The sequence below is a fragment of the Helianthus annuus genome, chromosome 16 (assembly GCF_002127325.2).
Source record: "Helianthus annuus cultivar XRQ/B chromosome 16, HanXRQr2.0-SUNRISE, whole genome shotgun sequence".
NCBI classification, from domain to species: Eukaryota; Viridiplantae; Streptophyta; class Magnoliopsida; order Asterales; family Asteraceae; genus Helianthus; species Helianthus annuus.
In genome coordinates this window covers 41,164,699-41,189,992 of record NC_035448.2, presented here as the reverse complement: position 1 = coordinate 41,189,992, position 25,294 = coordinate 41,164,699, and the positions used below count along the sequence as shown (strand labels likewise).

Sequence of the window (25,294 nt, the reverse complement as noted above, 5' to 3'; positions counted from 1 at the left end):
TTACACCTGAACTGTCCCAAAATGTTCCAAATAACAATTAAAAAAATTATGATAAAACTGAAAAAAGAATGAAAAAAATAAAGTTTGAAAATCTCAGAGTAGAATCCATCATAAGAATGGATAGTATGCAGACAATCAACACGGCATCATTTCAGACCGCCCGTCTGCTCAATCTCATCATCGAATATTAATTGATTTAAAAAAAAATAAAATATATATATAATAAGGCATCATCAGATAATAAGCGGAGTTTGTAGTCACCACAGTACAATCAGAGTGTTAAGCATAATAAAACTCATATTATTTCATCATCTGCCAATTCAATTCAACCAATCAAAATAAGAAAAAAGAAAAGGAATATAGGAAGGACCATTTGACGCTAAAGCAATAATTTTAAATGTTGTGCGTTGGTAAGCCATCCTATAATTAACTATACGCATCAGTTATTATATATCTCCTTGAATACTCATAAACTCATAACAAGAAGACAGATTAAACCAGATGCAAGATTGTATATGAAAATGCAGACAAACAGAGCATCACTCGATCGGTACTGATCCAATGGTTTTGAAAATTACCGATTAGTATTTACGAGATCAAACCTGATTTGTACGGAGAAAAAACAACAATCGACCTATATGACTAATGAGATCGTTGTGTTACAAAAAGAAGAGTGAGATTTAATAGTGTTTGTCGTAGCTAGCTAGGGTTTGATTTCATGGGCCAACATGAATAAGAAAAGTTACAAAGCCCAATTCAAATAGATCTTCTCAAAGCCCAAAGGTGGTCCATTGGAGGATAGATAGTATGTGTAACTTATAATTCCACTCTAATTAAGTAATTAGGGTAGTGTTTGGTATGCAGGAATGAGAGGTGGAATGGAATGGATGATTACGAGGGAATGAAGAAAAGGGTGTTTGGTTGGTCAATGGAATGGAATCACCCATTCCAAAATGCATTCCATTCCCTCAAAATCATTCCTTCCACCCCCCATGTTTTTTTTCCATTCCATCCCCTCTTGCACCATTCATCAACAACACCACAACCCACCACCTTCGCCACAACCCACCACCACCACCCACCACCGACGCCTTCGCCGCCACCTGCCACCACCTCACCCCGACAGCCACCGCCGCCACCCACTCGCCACCGTTATCACCCACAGCTGCGACCAACCGCTAACGACACTCTCCGCCGCCGCCGCCACCAACCGCCACCCTTGCTGCCACCTACCACCAACGACCACCTTGCCACCACCACTCGTCATCGCCGCCGCACCGCCACTCGCCGCCACCACTACCACCCATCGCCGCCGCTAACACCCACCACCAACACCTATAACCACCCACAATCACTACCACCGACCACCACCACCACCACCACTCATCGCTGATTTTATTACTCAGTTTTTCTTTTCTACTGAACAATACACAATAATAACTCATTTCATTCACACATGGTAACCAAACAAGACATGGAATGGTAATGATCCATTGCATTCCCTCGTCCATTCCATTACCTCGTCCATTCCATACCTTCGTCCATTCCATTATCCCATACCAAACAGACCCTAGGTATAGTGAAGTTGAATTGATTAGTATTATCTTTTTATATTTTCATAACTAGTTTATAACCCCGTGTATTACACGGGTTGAATAAATGAATTTTATATACCAAATAATAAAACATTATCTTTTTAAAAGGCTCATTTATTGCACGGGTTAAAGAAATGTAATTTTATATATTAAATAATAAAATAAGTTATATCTATAAGAACCATGTGTATTGTACGGGTTGATAAATGTAATATTATATACCAAATAATAAAAAAATTATATCTTTAAAACCATTGTATTACACGGGTTGAATAAATGTAACATTGTTTATCAAATAATAAAAAATTATATTTTTAAAAACCCATGTGTATTACATGGTTTAAATAAATATGATTTTATATACCAAATGATTTTTTTTTTAATTATTTGAAAGTTAACATCAACTTTCGAATTCATATGAATTCTTATTAGATTAGATTAGATTAAATATTACTGATATTAAAAAATTGTATTGGATTAGATTTTAGATTTGATTAAATTAATATTATTAATAATAAGAATTTTAATAAAAATTGATGAAATCTGTTAAAATTATCCATGGAGCTAAAATGGTTATTTTTTTGAACGGCCAACAAACTCAATCCCGAGCACTCTCGGGGCACCCACTGGACAAACGGAGTACTCTGAGCGTAACCCGAGTCCACCACCAATTCCGAGGAAAACCCGGTAACCGACCCGCCCGTAGGCACGACGGTGAGATTACCGGTAAAACCCGTTTGGCTCAAGGATCCAACCCAGGTTTCCCTCGGTCTCCTATCATTACCTACCAATGCCTCACTCTGCACCAAGTGGGAGTCAACCTGCATATCTCAAGAGAAATGCAAGCCCTCCACCAATTATATATACGTAAAGCATCTAGTTTGTATTAATTTAGATTTTTATTTTAAACACGGTAATTATATATATATTAATATTTATCCATAATAAATATTTAGATAAGTATGTTAAACAATGAATTTTATATACCAAATAATAAAACATTATATTTTTAAAAGCCTCCTTTATTGCACGGTTTAAAGAAGCGTAATTTTATATATTAAATAATAAAATAAGTTATATTTATAAGAACCATGTGTATTGTACGGGTCGATAAATGTAATATTATATACCAAATAATAACAAATTTATATCTTTAAAACCATTGTATTACACGGGTTGAATAAATGTAAAATTGTTTATCAAATAATAAAAAAATTATATTTTTAAAAACCATGTGTATTACATGGTTTGAATAAATATGATTTTATATACCAAATGATTTTTTTTTTTAATTATTTGAAAGTTAACATCAACTTTCGAATTCATATGAATTCTTATTAGATTAGATTAGATTAAATATTACTGATAATAAAAAATTGTATTGGATTAGAATTTAGATTTGATTAAATTAATGTTATTAATAATAAGAGTTTTAATAAAAATTGATGAAATCTGTTAAAATTATCCATGGAGCTAAAATGGTTATTTTTTTGAACGGCTAACAAACTCAATCCTGAGCACTCTCGGGGCACCCACTGGACAAACGGAGTACTCCGAGCGTAGCCCGAGTCCACCACCAATTCCGAGGAAAACCCGGTAACCCACCCGCCCGTAGGCACGGCGGTGAGATTACCGGTAAAACCCGTTTGGCTCAAGGATCCAACCCAGGTTTCCCTGGGTCTCCTATCATTGCCTACCAATGCTTCACTCTGCACCAAGTGAGAGTCAACCTGCATATCTCAAGAGAAATGCAAGTCCTCCACCAATTATATATACGTAAAGCATCTAGTTTGTATTAATTTAGATTTTTATTTTAAACACAGTAATTATATATATATATATATATTAATATTTATCCATAAAAAATATTTAGATAAGTATGTTAAACAAAACATTTTAATATATATCATATATATTTTAATAGATAAGTATGTTAAACCATCTTTAATACACGTAATACATATATAGGTAATAATTTTTAAATATAATTATAAATATCATAAAATCATATCATACTTTAATATTTTTAATCAATTAAATGAGAGAATGACAAGTGTCCCAAAATAGGTTTCTTTTATTATATAGTATAGATATAGATTATGAAATTTATTACGTTAAGTATGAGATTACTTCCCACTACAACATATAATTATTTTGTTTTATTTTTAATACTAGGTTTCAACCCCGTGTAATACACGGGCTGCATAAATAATTTTATATAATAAATAATAAAAAGATATATCATTAAAAAAACTCGTATATTGCACGTGTTGAATAAAATATAATGGCATATGTTAACACATGCAGTCATCAAAATTCATCTTTTAAAAATGAACTTTGATGTACTATTTACTTATTATAACATTTAGTTTATTTTTTATTTATTATTAGGTAAAAACACATGTATTACATGGGGTTGAATCCCGTTTTTATGATACATTCAAATTATGGGATACAATGATTTTAGTTAGTTTTATGCACCTTCATGCTTATTTGTTTATTTCATCCATAAAACACTCGTCTCAAATTTGTATTCAAGAAAGTTTACGGTACAAAAAGGTGGAGATCGATCCTCGCGTTTTTATATATTTCATCATTTTTTATGAAGCATACCGTAAAATCGAGAATTAAATTCACTTTGAATGGAGTATAGAATTGTTATATTTAAAAAGGGTGTTCTTTCTAGATTTTGATGCAATGTGCGATAAATGATTGTTTAAACCAATTATAACAGTACGCCTAACATTACTAAGGTAAAACTAAGTTGTCTAGAGTTGACATTTGAAAGAATTGTGCAACTATAATGGTGAGTTTAAACAATTATAGCGATGCATTAAAAAACACATATAATTTGATAGAAGCGTATGCCCCGAATCTAGAATAATTATTTATTCTATTGGAAAAAACAAAAATATAACTATTAATCAAGTATATATCAAGATGGTACCTTTGATTCCTAATCTACCATAATTTCAACCACCGAACTCCAAAGTATATATATATCTACTCATAATACTCGATATATAACTTTATAATTAAATAAAAAAACAACGTTTATCCTTATCTAAATATTTGTTTAAAATTGTTTATAGAAAAAAATATTTATTCTTATCTAATTTTTGTTTAAAATTGTTATTATTATTATTATTATTATTTAATATGAGAGATAAATAGGAAAATAAGGTGAGAAACATCAGAAGGTAACACGTGTCCAAAAAATATTTTCATTTATTAGTATAGGAAGATATATATTTTAGACTCGTAACATTGTTTGCATTCACAATGATAGAATTTTAGACTCGCAAAATTACATTGTTTGAAATAACAATGAAGTATTACATGAAGATAGCATGATTAACCAAGTACCGTATAGAATCATATTTTACTATAATCAATATTAATCACTTAATATATCTTATCATGATTAAGTCAATATGCTTAAAAGATATCTCACTTGTTACACGCACGCGAATGTGTTTCAAGAAATGAAACTAAGTTGCAAGGTTTCAAACAAGTATTATCTTTTTTTTGAACGGCCAACAAACTCAATCCCGAGCACTCTCGGGGCACCCACTGGACAAACGGAGTACTCCGAGAGTAACCCGAGTCCACCACCAATTCCGGGAAAAACCCGGTAACCCACCCGCCCGTAGGCACGACGGTGAAATTACCGGTAAAACCCGTTTGGCTCAAGGATCCAACCCAGGTTTCCCTGGGTCTCCTATCATTGCCCACCAATGCCTCACTCTGCACCAAGTAGGAGTCGAACCTGCATCTCTCAAGAGAAATGCAAGCCCTCCACCACTTGATCTAGAGATCTATCCCTACAAAAACCAACTTAAGACGCAACCGATATACAAGCGACGCACCGTTTCAACTCTCTCCTGCAATGTTATTGCCAGTATTTTAACGACATCTTATATATTTTAATTTAATTCATTTAATCACCCATGTTCCAACCTAATAAGAATCGCCACGTCTAAAAAGAATAACCATCGGGCCTTTACCCATCCAAACCGAACCGCCGCATCGTTCGGAATAAAATAACAAACCCCACACGTCTCCTCCGACCACCGCCATTTCACATCCTATATAACCCCAACCGCCACAAAGATTTCCTTCAAAATGGCGCCAAGGATGATTCTGTGATGGATGATGATGAACAATTAATTTAAAATCGCCAGGATGATCCTATGATGGATGATGAACAATTAATTTAAAGAGAGAGAGAGATAGATGGAATAAGAGATGTTCGGTTGAGGGTGTCAAATCGGCCTTGAGCGTGGCCGGCAATTGAAACGGATGTAAAAACTAGGGGTAAAGGAATTCAAATTGACCCTTTAATTGTTTCTTTGAATTTGGTGTTTTTAATGTGTAGGATTAGGATCAAATACAAAGGATCCTAAGGGTGAGCGGGGCACTTCTCGGGGAGGGGAGCGGGGAGTGAAGTCCCCGAGTGGGAACACCACCGCCATCAATTCGGGGAGGGGAAGCGGGGTGGGGGAGCGGTGTGTACTCACCGATTGAGAGAGTGGAGAGAGAGAGAGAGAGGGGGTGATTGGTTGTTAATGTGGGTCCACCATTTTTCCACCAATCATATTTTTTTCTTCTTTTTTATAAAAAAATAATTGTGTGAGTGGAGTGATGCCAACGTTTGAGTGCAAAATGGGGACTTAAGAGGGGAGTTGACGTGGCGCGTGCTGATTGGGTGTGTGTAAGAGAGGTCACTCCCCTAAGAGAGGAGTGCCCCTGTCACCCTAATTGTAAGAAGTGTAAGAAGATTTATAAAGTGACAAGTGTCCAATAACCTAAAAAAACCTACTACAAAAAAAAAAAAAAACTTAAACATCCACCACCACCAAAAACCTAAACCCCCACCCCCACCCCCTCCCCCATTACACCCAAGTAGTTAAATAAACTCTCATTGCCCATATTTAAACCTTGAACCTCCCCTCCAAGAGGCATGAGCCTCGACCAAGTGGCCTACCTTACATTGGCGGCACATTCCTGTTAACCCGATAATATTTCAATGATCTCATTCTCTTATCTTTTTGCAATTCAAAACCATAGGCATGTTGTTGCCCTTTAGATAGTGCATGGGCTACCTTCTAACTTTCAGGATATGAAGATTAGTTCGGTCACATGTAGAGAGGTCAATGTTAACTTTTGCAAGTAGAGAGAGAGACACGACTCATTAGGACATTAGGTGTAACACATGGTAAATGTTTAATATGGGTAGTTCAAGTGGGCCAAGTAAAAAGGTCAATATGTGAGATTAAATGGATGGGGTTGTGCCACAAACACTTTTCGTCAGTTTTAAAAGCTTTTTACATATATGTTTCCGCTTTGATTATGTCCCGCTGCAACATGCGGGTTGACGCCAACTTGTTACACAACATTTCAAAGTTGAAAATATACGCAACAAACAACTACCAACTATTTCCTAAAACAATATTTCATTTTGTGATTTGCATAGCTTTGGTTTTGACCATATCAGCCCACCTAAGCTAACCACAATCTCTCTTCTGCAATTCAAATGTAAAAATGTGATCACACAAACTTATCAAACAAATTGACACACAGTGATACAACAAATTAAGACACAATGATCAAATGTATTAATACTATGATGAAACACAAATCAACAATTTGATCACACGATAACACATTTATTACACGATCATTACACATAGATTAAATACATAGTCATTACACACAGGTTCATTACACAGTAATTACACACATATTTACATAGTTTTAACACTTACACAACACATGAATCGTCAACCACGGTTAGCTTCAGTCTTAGAGATGCGATAGTAGGTAGTTGCACCACAAGAGCATATCAATTATGACCCACAAATCCTTTGTGAGCTCAATTCGAATATGAGGTTAATGAGAACTATAACATTGTAACCGATTAAAGTGAATTTCAAAGATGGATTGTTGATTTGGAAGGATGGATTGAACGAAGTGAATTTAGGGCTTGGAATGGGAATTCTGTCGAAGGAGTTAGGGCTAGGAAGGTAGAAGAGAAAGTGATTTTGGGTAGTATCTTCATGGTTCCCTCAAGACTATTTGATGTAGTGAGTAGTACGATAATGAAGATCAAACACGTTGATTCTGTGAATGCCCGTGTCGTTCTTCCCCAACCCCAAAATTCAACCCAAAGGGCTCGGAATTTGAAGTGAAAACTGTTTTTCTCAAAATTCAATTCTGATCTTTCATTTCACTAGGGCAATACATAAATAGAGACAGAAATTCGAAACGGGCCTAAAAAAGACAACGGGCCAAACACAAGCCCAAAAACAAAATGTCCAAAATACTTGAAAAAACATAAAAATGGAAAAAACTAATAGAAATAAGCGTTTTTTCGGCACGGACGATGACCCAAACCGCCGTGGGCAGTTTGCAGCAAGATAGAGCTCGTTCTCCCGTTCGTTTTGACTGGTCACACGCCCCAAACGGACCTCCGTAGCCCAAGTTAGAGCCATTTCAGCGAAGCCCCTTTTGTGACGCGATCTTGGGCCTCCAAGTACCGGATGGCCCGCTCTTCTACGCTTGGGCCCGCATCATTCCCTCCTGGGTAGACAAAATTCGACCTCGAATCCGCAGCAACCTCATCATCAGACGAATCCCCATGAAAAGGCAGCAAATGTTTGACATTGAAAACATCAGAGCAACGAATATGGCTTGGCAACTTCAGACGATATGCATTAGAATTTATCTTCTGCACAATCTCTACTGGCCCAATCTTCTTGGCTGACAACTTATTATACTCCCCCACTGAGAAGCGATCCTTAGTCAAAATGGCCCAAACAAAATCACCCTCTTCAAAATCAACTTGCCTACGCTTTTGATCTGCAGCTTGCTTGTACTTTGAATTAGCGTTGGCCAAGTTATCCTGCACAGCTTTATGAACATCATGTAACCCAACCACAAAATCTTGCACCTTTTTGGGAACAGAACCTGGTGAAGGAAGTGACATCAAATCAAGAGGACCCCGAGGCTTAGCAGAATAGACCACCTCAAACGGACTAAACCCAGTACTCCTATTAACAGCATGATTATGAGCAAACTCAGCCTGACAAAGCTTTTGATCCCACGACTTCACATGATCACCCACAAGACACCGCAAAAGATTACCAAGTGATCGATTAACAACCTCTGTCTGCCCATCAGTTTGTGGGTGATAAGCACTGCTAAAATTGAGCTGAGTGTTCACCATTTTCCACAAACTGCGCCAAAAGTGACTCAAGAAACGAGTATCCCGATCAGAAACTATAGAAGACGGCAAACCATGCAAACGATAGATATCTCGAAAGAACAACTGAGCCACATTAACTGCATCCGTTGTCTTCTTGCAAGGAATAAAGTGCACCATCTTAGAAAACCGGTCCACCACGACGAAGATCGAATCATTACCACGCTGAGTACGGGGTAACCCCAACACAAAATCCATGCTAATATCTACCCAAGGTTGCTGAGGAATGGGTAGAGGCATATAAAGCCCTGCGTTGGTAGCTGTGCCTTTTGAAACTTGACAGATCCTGCAACGTCTAACAAATCGTTCAACATCCCTCCGCAAAGTAGGCCAAAAATAAGAAGACTGCACCAGTCGTAAAGTACGGTCTCTTCCCACGTGCCCTTCTCCATGCAGTTCTTTAATTATTTGAAGTCGGAGGCTGGAATTGGGAATACACAATTGATTTTCCTTAAAAAGAAAGCCATCATGCACAAGAAAATCTGCCCTCTTCCCCAACTGCACATCCTGCAAAATGACAGAAAAATATGGATCTGCTGTGAGCTGTTCCATGAGATTGTCTAGCCCGGGTACAACAACTCTCATAGAAACAAGCAGGCTACTCCTCCTGCTCAAGGCATCTGCCACACGATTCGAGATTCCAGACTTATGCTTCACAACAAAGGTAAACTTTTCCAAGAAAGCCATCCATCGGGCATGCTTATGTGAAACTTTATCTTGACTGCGGATATGCCTCAGCGAATCATGGTCTGTAAATAAAACAAACTCCTTGTGAAACAAATAGTGACGCCAATGTTTCACAGCCTGGACCACTGCATAAAATTCAAGATCATAAGTACTGTAACGTAACTTTGGCCCAGTCAACTTCTCACTGAAATAAGAAACTGGACGCCCCCCTTGACTTAGGACTGCCCCAATACCACCCTGCGAGGCATCTGTGTGCAGCTCAAAAACCCGAGAAAAATCTGGCAAAATAAGAATCGGTGCTGATGTAAGCTTTTCTTTGATTAACTGAAAAGCTGATTCTGCCTCCTCAGTCCATATAAAGGTTTTTCCCTTCATGCAGTCAGTCACTGGTGCCATAAGGGAACTGAAATTTCGAATGAACCGTCTATAAAATGAAGCAAGACCATGGAAGCTACGTACTTCAGTTATTGTAGTGGGGGTTGGCCATTGCTTAACAGCCGCTACCTTGGATTCATCCACCTGTATCCCGTCACCAGAAACAACATACCCCAAAAACAGGACCTTAGGGACCATAAAGACACACTTCTTTCTGGCTGCATACAAGTTATCCCTTCGGAGCAAGGTCAAAACCTGCCGTACATGCTTTACATGCTCATCAAAATTAGGGCTATAAATAAGAACATCATCAAAATAAACCACAACAAACTTGCCAATAAAGGGCCTAAACAACTGGTTCATGACCCGCATAAACGTACTAGGGGCATTGGATAAGCCAAAAGGCATCACTAACCATTCATACAACCCCTCACGAGTCTTGAAGGCGGTTTTCCACTCATCCCCAGGCCTGAGTCGGATCTGGTAATACCCACTCTTCAAGTCTAGTTTCGTGAAAATAGTGGCACCGCTAATTTGATCAAGCAAATCATCAAGTCGAGGAATAGGAAACCTGTACCTCACAGTGATCTTGTTGACTGCACGACTGTCAACACACATACGCCACGTCCCATCCTTCTTTGGAGTCAACAGGGCAGGGACAGCACAAGGACTCATGCTTTCCCGAACATACCCTTTAGAAATTAAGTCTTCAACCTGCCGACGTAACTCCTCATGCTCCTTGGGACTCATTCTGTAATGGGGCTTATTGGGTAGCTGGGACCCCGGTTCCAAATCAATGTGATGTTGGATGTCTCGTAGGGGTGGCAACCCGGCAGGTAAATCATCTGGGAAAACATCAACAAACTCCTCGAATAACGGAACCATACATTCAGGAATGTCGACTTCCTCGGCCACAGGCTTCCCAATCAAAATAAAAACATTGTCTGCTTCCTCCAACTCATCTTGAAACTGACTAATGGTCAACAAACTGCCCGACTGTTTCGTGGCTAATTGCTTAGGCTTGCTAGGAACAAGAGTGATCTTCACACCACCAAACAGGAAACTATACGTATTGGACCGCCCGTTATGTTCTATATTACGCTCGTACTCCCAAGGCCTGCCCAACAATAAGTGACACGCGTCCATAGGGACCACATCACACACGACATCATCCTTGTACGTGGACCCAATGGAAATTGAAACCAGTGCCCTTTTAGATACCGTCACTTCACCTCCCTTTTTCAGCCATTGAAGTTTGTACGGTTTCGGGTGACTCTCTGTCTTCAAGGCCAACTTTTGGACTGCCTCTTCAGAAATCAGATTGTCGCAACTCCCGGAATCGATGACGAACGTGCAAACCTTTCCCAAAATAGTGCATGTTGAGTGGAAGATGTTATGCTTCAGCCAATCATCCCCATCTGCCTTTGGTGTATAGCAAGAACGTCTAACCACCAAATTTACCCCAACATCACCAGTCACAACCTCCTCTTCATATTCAGTTTCTTCATCGTAGACTGGGTTGTTCTCATACTCCTCATACTGTTCATCTTCAGACTCAGCAAATAAGTGTCTTTTACCAGCTTTTTTGCACTCAGCTTGACGATGGCCCGTTTCACCACAATTGAAACATCTTGGACCACTACTACTAGCCCCCTTAGAAGTAGGCCCGGTATTGCTACCCCCCGGCTTCTGTTGACTAGGCCCGCCACGAGGCGCCCCACTGCCAGACCCAGCGTTTCCCCCAGCAGGGGTAAATGAACCGCCCACCCGACGGTTTTGCTTCTCAAAGGCCAACGCCCGTTGGTGTGCTTCAGGAATGGTTAACGGATCAAAAAGGTTCACGGCCTCCATGATTTGAACCCTTAGACCCCCAATATACCGAGAAACAAGTTGCTCCTCCGGTTCTTGAATATCATTCCTCGCAATCAACTGGTAAAACTCTGTGGTATAATCATCAACCGATTTAGCCCCCTGTTTCAAATTCTGCAGACGCTGGTACATCAACCTTTGAAAATTATGAGGCAAAAAATTGGACCGCAAGCACTTTTTCATCTTGGTCCATGTCACGATCCTTGACTTCCCGAGCCGGTTTCGTGTTAACTTCAATTGTTGCCACCACGCAGAGGCCCTACCACGTAACCTGGTAGCGATCAAGGCCACCCGCTTGTTTTCAGGCACCTCCTTGTACTCGAACACCTCCTCTACGGTAGCCAACCAATCGATGAACCCCTCTGGATTCAAACTAGACCCATCAAATTCTGGAATATCAACTCTAATCCCAGAATCCCAACGCCTGTTACCCCCTCCACGTTCACCCCTTGGTCGCCCTTCCTGTTCGTCTTCGGAAGCCGAACCGTCACCAAATGGGTTACTAAAATCAGAACCATACCCGTCATCGGGTCCCTGCCTCCTCCTACGATTGATCAAATCGGCCATCCGATCAGTCAACTGATTGACCACTTGATCCAACCGTTCATCCATCCTCGCCATAAGGCGCTGCTCCAACTCTCGTTCATACACTTCATCGAGAGGCCTGTTGTTGTTTCTCCTCGGAGGCATTTTGAGCCAGGAATTCGGCTCTGATACCAACTGATGTAGTGAGTAGTACGATAATGAAGATCAAACACGTTGATTCTGTGAATGCCCGTGTCGTTCTTCCCCAACCCCAAAATTCAACCCAAAGGGCTCGGAATTTGAAGTGAAAACTGTTTTTCTCAAAATTCAATTCTGATCTTTCATTTCACTAGGGCAATACATAAATAGAGACAGAAATTCGAAACGGGCCTAAAAAAGACAACGGGCCAAACACAAGCCCAAAAACAAAATGTCCAAAATACTTGAAAAAACATAAAAATGGAAAAAACTAATAGAAATAAGCGTTTTTTCGGCACGGACGATGACCCAAACCGCCGTGGGCAGTTTGCAGCAAGATAGAGCTCGTTCTCCCGTTCGTTTTGACTGGTCACACGCCCCAAACGGACCTCCGTAGCCCAAGTTAGAGCCATTTCAGCGAAGCCCCTTTTGTGACGCGATCTTGGGCCTCCAAGTACCGGATGGCCCGCTCTTCTACGCTTGGGCCCGCATCACTATTGTGGTTGTTATCATGCTTTCTTGTTAATTATGTGGCACATTTCATGATGCTTTTGACACTTCATATTTTGGTTGTACTTGCACACCAAAAATGACCTGGACCGGGACATATGTCCTAAATATTAGGCACTTAACTATGCCCGAATATTATCAACTTTATGCTCTATATTACTTTAGTTTATTAGTATGTTTTATTAATTATTAACTAGCCAGACTTTTATGGAAAATCCACACTCAAAGGAAGGCTTGCTAGGCAGCTGGGCATCAACCACACGTATGGCAAATCAAAGCCAATTAGGGGAGTACTATTTCCTTTTATCTCAAATATATGTCTTGCTTGAATAATTCAAAAGTCTAAGTGTGGGGTAAAAATATTAAAAGTACATTGAGGGCAATGTACAATTCTAAGTGTGGGGTAGATGTATATCATAACCGTAATGCTTAATCCTTTTATTAGCACCACACCAAGTCATCAAATTGGAAAAAAACCACAAAAAAATTTCAAAAACTTTGAGTTAACAATAAATAAAAAGTGAAAAATTAGGGACACGGTAAGTAGAAAAACTAATATTAAGCTTAAATAGGGCTATGAACGAACTGAACGTTCAGCGAACAGTTTGTGAACCGTTCGGCTGGAAGTTTGTTTACGTTCGTTCGATTAATTAATGAACAAATATGAACAAGAAATTCCGTTCGATTACTTAAATGAACGAGCACGAACAGACGTCTCGTTCGTTCAATACATTCGTGAACGTTTAGTTATGTGTTCGTTAACATTCGTTCATGTTCATTTGTTTATGTTGTTCGTTAAAGATCTTTTAGCATTTATTTAATTTATCTAAACTTTTTATATTTTTTAATTATTATTTATCTAATTACCCAAACAGATAAAATAGAAAATCTTATCTCCACCTTGTTTACGCACCACTCCACCTTGTTCTAGCAACCGTCGTCTTCGCCGATTTTATTTGTGTTCGTGAACACGTTCCTTTCCTTATTGAACGAACACAAACATAAAATCTCGTTCAGTAAGTATTCATGAACCATTCGTGAATACATTATATCCTTAACGAACGAACACTTGTTTGTGTTCGTTCGGTTCGTTTACAACCCTATGCTTAAACAAGTACTTTACCACCACACCTATTTACATGAAAGTGATTTTGAGCCTGATCGAGCATATCATCTACCACTAATCACATGCTCATTCGTTTAAAATAGAGAGTTTTGTTCACCCACATTAGTTCATAATTAGAGGAGTCGGTTCCGGTACAAATCATATTTATCATACAAACCGTAAGAACAGATCCTAACACTTTAAAAAGTTAAATTAGCACATACCAAAACAATACATACATAAAAGTAGCACTTTTGAATTATATTAGCACATGAAAATTAATCAAGATAATTGATTTTAGCACATATTTAAATGATATCAACACTTTTCTTAATCAACACATTGAAAACTAAAGGAAGATCCAAATAAAGAATCAATTGCTTGTTAGCATATTTATAGGGAATTCAATATAACTGATATTATTTAGGATATTATTTTATCATTTCTCTATAATTGGTTGGATGTCACGTAACACTTTTTAAATGGTTCTTACAGTTTGTATGTAAAATGCGGTTTGCATTTGATCCTACTCCCATAATTAGAACTTGTATGTCTTATACATTTTGAGATCAATAAACTAGTAAATTTGCAAAAAAAAAAAAAAAAATCAAGACAACTTAGGATTTTCTCCCCCAACATATCACATCCCTTAGAAAACCCCACTTTAAGCCTTAGCCTTTCATTTCTATCCTTATTTTAAACTAATGTAATTATCGAGTAATGGTAAACTCTTTGTAGAATCCTACACCAATGGAGCAAAGACACGTCACATCTTTAATCGTAGGAAAGAAACGAAGAATGCTAAAAGAAAGAAAATGAAATTATTATTAGAGAAAAGTAATTTATGGTTTTGTCATAAACATATATTGGATTGAGAACACTAACGATGGAACACATGCAATCTGGAAGGGTGAGTGCATGCACATCATGTTTTCTGTCTAGGAAAGAGTGTTCGTACAACGGGTAACCGATTCCGAATATCGGCATGGCACTGAGGGAAGGCATGGCACTGGGTATCAACATGAAACCGGGTTGATTTAGTGAACCCGAATTGTTGGTATTGGGATGGCATGGATCTTGGTTGATTAGGTGACCCGTAGCTTTAGTAGAGTGGGGTGTTGGTTGATTGGTTAGGGTTTAAACCAACCCCTAACATTTTTTGGAAGCTCCTTTGGTTATCCATGGAAGAGTATGAGATGATAGTGAAATGTTGAGTGTAAATTTTTGGTGTAGAATGAAACATCATTGAGTGTGAAAGTTTGAGAGTGAAAGTTCAAGGTTAGTATGAATTTGGTGTAGGTTTAATTTAAAGTTGAAGTGGGTTGATATTTATTGAAAATTATATATATATTAAAAAAAAGCGTTTGAATGTTTGAATTTTAAAAAGTTAATTTTTTAATAATGTTACCAGTCAAATATTCGCGGGATCCACACATACACCAAACACATGGGTTCGCTCAAGTGGACCAACTTCACTTCGGACCGCCTAGTCGTCATCGTGCAACGTTGTCGTCCGCTTTTATTGTGGTTTGATTTTAGGACCACCTCCAACGGACCAACCGTTGGAGGTGCTTGTAAGCGTGGTAATAAAGTTTCCAAAATGTAACACCTCGTAAAATCGTGTCCAATGATGTGTTGACACGTGTACGATATCATAGAGCAGTGAATGCGAAATCGGCCTCTTCATGAGTTTGTATTGATCATGTGTTGACTCGAGATGCTTCCATAGATAATCAGGCCTAGAAACCAATCTTGATCATAAAATCAGTTATGTATAGTATAGCGAATCAACACAATCACAATTTCTCCTAAAAACAAATCATTTAATTAAAAATTAATCAGCAGAAATTACAATGCATGTTAAGAATGGAATCCGATTCGATTGAAATGATCAGGAATCGAAATAAAGGTTACGAAGAAATTACTAATAATAGCAAGTGAAAAAGGGGGAAAATCTGACCTGTAAGGGTTTGAAGTTGATTTTTTAGGGTTGACGGCGAAGTAGCGGCGGAGTCCGGTGGTTGAGCATTCGTTACGGCGGACGGAGGAAGTGTAATAAACAGTTGAACATGAACCGATTATGAAGCATCACACATTTATCTATGGATAAGAACACACATAAAAACACACACATAACCCTAGATCATACCTTGAACTGGAGTAATGAAACAACTTGTCATTGGAGGAGAAGAGAATAACATCAACATCAGCTTGTCAGTGGGGATTGGTGCTGCGATATGTGATTCGACGGATGATATTGTTGTGATTGTTGTGATTCAACCACAACCGAAAGAATCCGTTTATACAAATGTCGAGCAATGAGAAGAGGGGATTTGAGGGAGCTCTGGATTTGAGGGAGAGATGCATTGATGTAACACCCTTAATATTTAGACGGAATTTAACTAAGTATTTATAATAAATAAATACTAATCAGAGTTTACAAAAGAAACTTTCGTGTTTAAAGACCAAACCTACTTGTTGTAGTACCCAAAACAAACATAGGTTAATGCATAACAAGTTTAAAGTTAATCCTTACTAGTCAGCTAACAACTAGTTTAAAGGATTCAAAACACGATTAACAAAACATTTACAACATGATTAAAGTCTAGACAAGATTTAGTTTAGTGTGGAAGCTTCAAAATGCGTGTTCGGTTCTTGACAATGTACTTGATCATCATCTGAGAGGTCCTCATCCATACCTAGGGTCAAACACTAAAAACATTAGTTTGACATTAATACGTTACATATAAACGAATTTCGACATCGAAAATTTACAAATAAAATACAAATTTTCTGGGTTCCACCGTAACTTACGGTGACTACCGTAAGTTACGGTAGACCTTATGTGTCTCTGGTTCTGCCGTAACACAGGATCGACTCACCGTAACATTTTGATCTTCACCGTAAATTACGGTGTATACCGTAATTTACGGTGGACACTGGGAATTTACCATTCAACTATTTTGTGGATTTCTCTCAAATCCGAATATCGTTTTAGGCCATTTCTTTTCATGTATGTCTATAAATTCATTACAGACATGTTCTTTCCAACTATCGTACCAACAATCGACTCACCGATCATACGGCTAAAAGTTTCTATACTACCAATTATTCAACCCATTCTAACTATAAGTGTTTATTTCCAATTTCTTATCTCAACCCTTTGGATGCCATTACCCAAGTTCCCGGGCTTGTACATCTTGGTGTGTTTACGTTATTCATAGTTTCATGTTTCCTTGGAACTGAAAGCTCGTTCTCTTGGAATTCATCATTCCATTTCAAACGACTCATTTTATTTACCTTTAGTGTTTGACCCGATATCACGGGTTCATAACTTAAATTAACATAACCAATTCATTGGTGTGGTACCATCCATTACCTAGCGAGGTATGAAACTTTCAAGTCTCTACCCACTTGATTCCTTTACAAGCCTCATTTTGACCCGTTTGGCTATCTAGTGAAGACCATCACTTTATTGACAAGCCAAACCTGATTTCAATTCTTTATTTTGACCCGTTTGATGGTCTAGTGAACTTCGCCACTTTAACGACGCATCAAACGCATCCATTCCACTACGACATCATTTATACACTAAAACCAAACATCTTTACATAATGTAACGAGACTAAAGTCACGCACCTTTAAAGCACACCTTTTCCACGAGTATCACCTCCGGCGTGTCCACTTGACGTTCCGGATTCCTTGCCTAAAGAGTTCAATTCATAACAAGATTAGAACTCTTTCATAAGCTTTAACGCTTTAATTCATAACATATGTAAATCTGCGTTTTTACCAACCTTTAACATTTTAAATCCTCGTTTAGGCGTTTTATCAAACACCTAGTGGGTCGGATTTCTACATGATCTAAACTAATTTCATGACTAGTAATTGTCATTCAGACTACTTTAATTAGTCAAATCTACACAAGTCTTAAGATCAATATTTATGAATTTATTCTTAAATTCAGATTTATGTTAGAACAAGATCATATTTTTAGGACTTATCAAGCTCTCTTCAAGTTCATTAGCCACCTACAATGGTGGTTATAAACTCTATGATTACCATGAAATCTTTTAACAAGATTTCACCTAGGGTTCATCCCTAAACACCATATCTATTCTAATTACACACATGCAATACACAATCAAGCTGAATTCTGATTTTTCACAACTAACCTAGAACTTGATGTAATATCCGTAAAACTATATATATATTTTTTTGTATGATAGTATTGTAAATAAATAAAATAATAAATAGATTGTGAAGTTTAATTACTGAATTAATTGTATAAATTATCCTTACTATTTTACATTGGATATAAAATAAATAATGGATTTCTATAGCTAACTAAATATGTTTTTTTTAAAGGGATATTTTTCCTATATAATTTTGCAAATTTTCTTCTACTCACTAAAGTACTATTCAATTTTATGGGTTGTGATTAGTCATACTTGGGGACCACATACCACCACACTCCACTACTCTTTTTTTTTTCTCTCTCTCTATTGTATAAAAAACCCAACAAGAGTTATCTCATTAATATGAAATTACTTTTACTAAATTAATATTAGTACTATTTATTTTTAATATTACATTACAAGTTAAATGAACAGTAAGTTTATTATATTTATATTAATATAATAATAATAATTTCTATTATTTTCTATACTTCTTAGTTGAATAAGATTGGTGTTAACCAATACTGGTATCGAAAATACATGTATGGTCCGGTTCATTATATTTACATGAAGATAAAAATCATCATCAGCCTGATACAGAAAACGCCAAAAGTCGGTACTGAATTGAGTTTGAAAATCTTTTAGTTCGGGAAATTCGGTACTGCTACACGGTACCATTTGCTCATCCCTGATCACGGATGCCGTACAAACAACAACGGTATCGTACAACTTTTTCTTGTTGATTTTCTTCAACTTTTAATGATTTCTTTTTTTTTTAGTTTCATGGGTAGGGATGAGCTCGGTGGCAACCGATACCGAAAATACCGGTTACGGTACCGGCATATGAAGGTAAAAACTCGGTAGCGAACCGGTACTAGGAACGCCAAAAGTCGGTACCGACTTGGTACTTAGGATCCTTCAGTTTGGGAAATTCGGTACCAGTACCCTGTATTATTTTGCTCATCTCTGACTACGAGTTTCATACGAACAACATCATTATCATACAACTTTTTTGGTTGATTTTCTTCCGATTATTTTTTACTGTTTTTTACATTTTCTTTTTATTCTTGTTAGTGGTTCCACGTGCAACGCGCTCGTAGTGATTTCAAAACACATGTAAACACAGACTAAATAACAAAAAAAGTTCGCCGCAACGCGGCTAGGGTGATAAACCTAGTCTCTTATTATTTACCATACATACATGATACATGTTTATCAATAGGATGATGACCTCAAACCTTTACATACAAGTTGTTCACAATGAAAATCCAAAGTTTCCATGTCTTACAATTCGTAATTGTTGCCATGTACGTCTTCCATTCAAAATATAACTAGGTTAGAACCCCGTGTATTACATGGGTTAAATAAATGTAATTTTTTATATTAAATAATAAAAAATTATATCTTTATAAACCCCATATATTGTACGGGTTAAATAAATGTAATTTTATATATCAAATAACAAAAAAATTTATATCTTTAAAAACCATGTGTATTACAAAGATTAAATAAATGTAATTTTGTATACTAAATACTAAAAACGTCGCATCTTTAAAAAAACCCGTGTATAATCGGGTTGAATAAATCTACCAAATAATAAAAAATTACATCCTTAAAAACTCCATATATTACACGTGTTGAATAGATCTAAAAAGAGTTATATCTTTAAAAACCATGTCTATACACAGATTAAATAAATGTAATTTTGTATATTAGATACTAAAAATATCATATCTTTAAAAAAACTCATGTATAGTCGAGTTGAAAATCTACCAAATAATAAAAAAATATATATCCTTAAAAAACCATGTGTATTACATGTGTTGAATAAATATAATTTTACATAGCAAATGATAAAAAAGTTAACATTTGAGCGCTCAACGTCTTTTTTTCTAACCCTTTTGGCCCCTAACACTAACCCTATCCATTTACTTTTAGGGGTCAAAAGGGATAGAAAAAAAGACGTTGGGGTCCAAAGGGGTTAAAAAAGACGTTATTATTAAACTTTATGCATGATAAAATTAGTATATTTTAATTTACGTATTTACCTTATTTTTTGCCAGTGTTATTATTTTATTAATTATCTAATATCTTTATTATTAATATATATTTTAAATTTTGAATCAAACGGATTATATAAATTGAATCAAACGGATTATATAAATATTGAATAATTGGAATCCTTATATTAATTAATAATATAATATTATAATTAATTAAAAAAGATTAAACTAAAATTATAATTATCCATAAGAAAGGGCCTAATATGATGACAAATGTCCCTAAAGTGGTTTCTTTTATTATATAGTATAGATTATTATTTCCTCAAATATAGAGTTTGTTTATGAATAGGAAATAGAGAGGTAAAAAGAAACAAATATTATATTATATATGTGTGTCCAGCATAATTGGGTAAATAGAATAATAAGACTATCTTTAACGCATCCGAAATTAGGTCATCCGAGCCACGTTGGAGTCGCCCGAAGTCGAGCGTTGCGTTGGAGCCGGCCGCCTGAAGATGTCCGAAGGTGAGGCGTCCAAACTTAAGGGCTTGGGTTGCCTCGGTTGTTGAGCCATTTCGTTTTCTTTATCTATATTTCCAACGAAAATCTTTCAGTTTATATATGAACTTTTAATGGAGAAAAAACTGAATATTTTTTCAGCTGTGAAGACATGGAATTATGGAAAGCTTTATTGGTGAAAATTGCGAGAAAGATGAAGTGTAAAAGTCAATAAAGAGATAAACCTTTAATTTTAATATTAAAAGTTTTATATTCACCCCCTTTAATTGTAGGAAACTAAATTTTAAACCTTTAGGTTTGATTTAAGTAAAGAAAAACCATTTTAAATAAATAACAAATTCTGAAAAATCCCATTAAAAAGCAAATTCTGAAAAATCCGATTAAAAAAACCAATCTATTGCATGTATCCTGTAGTTCAGATGTATTAATATTTTTTTAAATCTAGTTACTATTTTATTTTAGATATCACCTATTTACTTGTATTAACTATTTAATTATTTAAATACATTTTTAATAATTTAAGTAATTGAATTTAAAGAAAAAACGGGTGATGATGTGGAAAATGTAAGGATGTTTGTATGGTTGGAGGTGAAGTTGGGTGATTTAAGGATTTGTAAGGATTTTTAATGATTTGTAAGGATTTATAAGGATATGACGTGGCGTCTGATTAGCCAGCTAAGGGCAGCTAAGGGCGCCTAAGGACGCCCTTAACATTGGAGATAGTCTAAAAGTCTTCAAATTGCCAAATTGTCGTAAACATTTCCTTTAATCATTGTCACTATTTTCGTTCGAGAATAAATCGCTAACAACCAACCGATGATTAAGGGATTATGAATATTGTTCCTTATCGCCGACCCAATCTTTATAAACTTATAAACCTTCAAACTTGGGATAAAAATCGATTCTGATATGTACCGATCTTCCTAAACCGCCACCGCCCCATTGTACACTCGCCACACACCTCCTGCTTATCAACCACATGTGATGATTATCCCCCGTTGTTCGAACACCGATGCACCACCGCTCTCAGCCACTGCATCTGATTCCGCTACCATCTTCGACGCTGCAACGCCACCGTTGTTCACCACGAACCAGGTAACAAACGAACTCGGTCAACATACTTGTTTCTCCGTTCTATTACCGTTCTAAAACTATAATTGACAGTGGTCTCCGACGGCGCCGTTCCCTTTTGCGGTTACCATTTAACTCCACAACCTTGACTCGTTATCGATTGCTCGTAACTGGCGTCACGCCGCCGCCCTTCTATTGGATCTCTTCTTTCCGACTAACTGAGGTAATGAATTAGTGAACCAAGTGTCTTGTATTGAAACTTGATTCCGGAGAGGATACAATATCAGAAACCACGGTTTTGAGTTCTGACATTTGTGTTTGGAAACTATTGAATACTAAACTAAATACATGTTTGATAATTCTCATGTTTCTAATTCTATTTTAGCAAGATAAATTAATGGACTTGAACTCTTGAAGTGTACGTATGCATGCATGGACATCTTGTCTTTTGTATTCCAAATCCATAATGATTTTTACTTAAACAATGTGGTTGATATTATTTTATAAAAAAAAGGTAGTGCCCTTTTTATTGGCTCAAAGATTTCAAATGAAATGTGAACTTGTTGGTTTTTATTAAATAATGTAAATAAATATATTACACACTATAATTTAGAATTTATTAACCTAGATCATCTTTCTAAATTATGTATGATGTTCAACCAATCATCTATTTCATATGAACTCAAAATTGTGAAAACAAATCACGACACTAGCCTTAACCTCAAATAAACTCATAGTTAAGAACCTTCGTCAGAAGATAGGTCAACAAATCTTATCATCGGATTAATATTCGAAAATTTAATAATGATGATATAGGTTCGCCAATTCGTTGAGATGATTCGTTTGCGTATTGATTTGCTTTGCTAACTAAGGTACGGATTCTGTTTTCTCTTAATCGTAGTATACTTTTATTTTTCGTTACCCGCTGGTACGGATTCTTTGGTCTTCACATCATAGTATTATTTGCTACGGATAAGTATAATTTCTAATTCCTTGTACGAGTATGAATTCTTGGGTCTTGATATCGTAGTATAATCTTTTTTTATCGTTAACTCTTTGGTACGGATTTTTGTCCTTGTTTTAAAGTCTCATGTTTGATACCTATGTTTCGTTTGATATGCGATACGTCCTCTGAGTCAGTATTGTATTTGTCTGCTTATTTATTAGTGTGTTGTAGCATGCCATACCTCAGACTTGTACTCATGGTCGCATGTTCCTGTTAGTATTATTAGCTGCCTGTAAATTAGTTATATTGTGTTAATATTTGTACTCTGCACCTAAGCATGTCTGGCTTGTCGTTTGGGCGTCAACGACATGGCACTTATCGTGACAGTGCGTAATAAAAGTTCACGGCTTCTCTAGCTTGTGCTTGTGTAGCACCTTGGCCACTAGAGGCGTATAGATCGATCTTAGCTCTGAGTTTGAGTTTGTTTGTTTGGAGATTGGAATAATGGGTGCACGCCACACTCACCATCTCATAGGTGCAGCTGTGTACGAGTCTGTTTCTGGCTTTGGATGCTTCTGTGTTACACGCCTTATTTTGTTGATATAAGTATGTCGTGTAAGTTAGTATACGTATCTGTATGTGAATATGTTCTGTTTCTGATTATGTTATGTTAAGTTATCTATGCATCGGATTATGGTTCCGAACATGTATCGGATTACGTTTCTGATATGTTAGTCTCTGGGTATGCCTCTGTTTATGATTATAGATTTGGGCCTAATTATGTCCAGTATCTGATTTTGTCTTGTATTTGTTAATCTGTTTTGACTCAGCAATGTATCGGTTTGTCTCAGTATCTGTCTTAGTGTCAGGTTCAGTATCGACTTAGATTCAGATGTCCTGTTTGTATTTGTCAGAATCTGTTTTAATTATCCGTGCCGATGTCTATCTCGATATTTGTTTTTTTTGAACTATTTTTTTCTTTCATGATGAGTTACCAAATTTTCGTAAGGATTTAATTAAGGTATTTTTAAAATTCGAGTCGTCTAAATTATTTTGTTTATTAAATATAAACTTTCAAAGTCAACGAAATAGTTATTTGAATTAAATAATAACTCATAAAATTTGATTAATTAAGAGACTTTGATTTTGAATCTAAAAAAATTATTTAAATATAATAATTTCAAGAGATCTATTCTTTTAAAGATCATGGAATTTTGAATGGTATTTAACATGTTTCGAGACTTATGTATTGTCTTTGTTTTTATATCCGTTTCCCATGTCGGTTTTCGAAGTTTATAATAAGTATCTTGTTTAGAAATCTAGGTTATTCAACTTACTCTACTTTTTTTATATATAAGGTTTTCAAAGTTAGAAAATTTGTTATCTTTGTGTAAGAACGATTGGCTATTAAATATGATAAATTATTATATCTTGATAAAATTCAAATGTTCAAATAAGAAAATAGTTTTGCCAAGTACCGCATATTTAAAATAATAGCATTATTAAATGATATTTTAAAATGAATACGTTTATACAAGAAAAATGGTTTTAGTCATCATGGTCAACAATGTATAAGTCTCTACATCAGTTTTGTGTTGGGTTCGGAATCGGTTATGTATATAACCGATTTCTGTTTCTGTATCCGTGTCCGTTACAGTTTCAGATCAGTTCGTGTATCAGTTTTTGTATCAGTCTTGTGTCTGCATCTGTTTTCAGTACCCGTGTCAGTAGTCGTTTCAGTTCAGTCTCAGCTATGTTTTGTTGTGTTTTTCTTCTGTTGATATGACTTTAATGGTACTGTTGATTTCTCCGTTACTGAGCAATTTTTGGCTCAGCCGTATTTTTCTTTTTGTGTTTTTCCTATTTGTTTTACAGGTAATATGGGATGATCTGGGATTTCAGTAAGGAGCGTTACGAAGTTACTGGCCAAGATTCTTTATTTCAGTAATATAATAAATGTATTTAGGATCTTTCTTTTAATGTTATGGATTGGTTTTTGTTCTGATATTTGTAAGAGTGACATGTCAGCCCTATTCGGGTCGGGGTGTTACACTTGAGATGAATCAAAACTTCAAGATTTTACATACCTTATGATCTCCTCAACTAGGTGATCATTAATTTATGCTTGAAAATCGATTTGGTCATGATTTGAGCCTTCAATTTGTGGCTTTTGTGAATGTTAGGGTTTTGGAGAAATGGGGGTCGCCCTTCCCTGCTTCTGATCGAACCAGACCTCACAAAAGTGAGTTTGGTTTTTGTTTTATGTAATTAAGTTTCATTCTTTATCAACATAAGCCCCTCAACTTTCATTTGGTTTATAATTTGGGCTTTTTACCTCATTCATGTGTTATTGCAAAACTCCTAACTAACCGGGTTATTTATCCTAGTTAGCTTGTTCTCGTTTATTTTACACTTTATAATTCTTTTAATATAAAGTTTTTAAATTTTC

The 25,294-nt window shown here is 36.3% G+C and overlaps 1 long non-coding RNA gene and 1 other non-coding gene across 2 annotated transcripts; both read right to left on the bottom strand.

The window, feature by feature from the left end:
- Positions 1-223: 223 nt before the first annotated feature.
- Positions 224-320, bottom strand: LOC118488743. The gene has a single exon (XR_004885278.1). It is a non-coding gene; the product is annotated as a small nucleolar RNA R16 (small nucleolar RNA).
- A 16,254-nt stretch (positions 321-16,574) lies between these two features.
- Positions 16,575-25,082, bottom strand: LOC118488119. Its single transcript, XR_004883799.1, has 3 exons — positions 24,933-25,082; positions 17,768-17,834; positions 16,575-16,827 (listed from the first exon to the last, which is right to left on the bottom strand). It is a non-coding gene; the product is annotated as an uncharacterized LOC118488119 (long non-coding RNA).
- Positions 25,083-25,294: the final 212 nt, after the last annotated feature.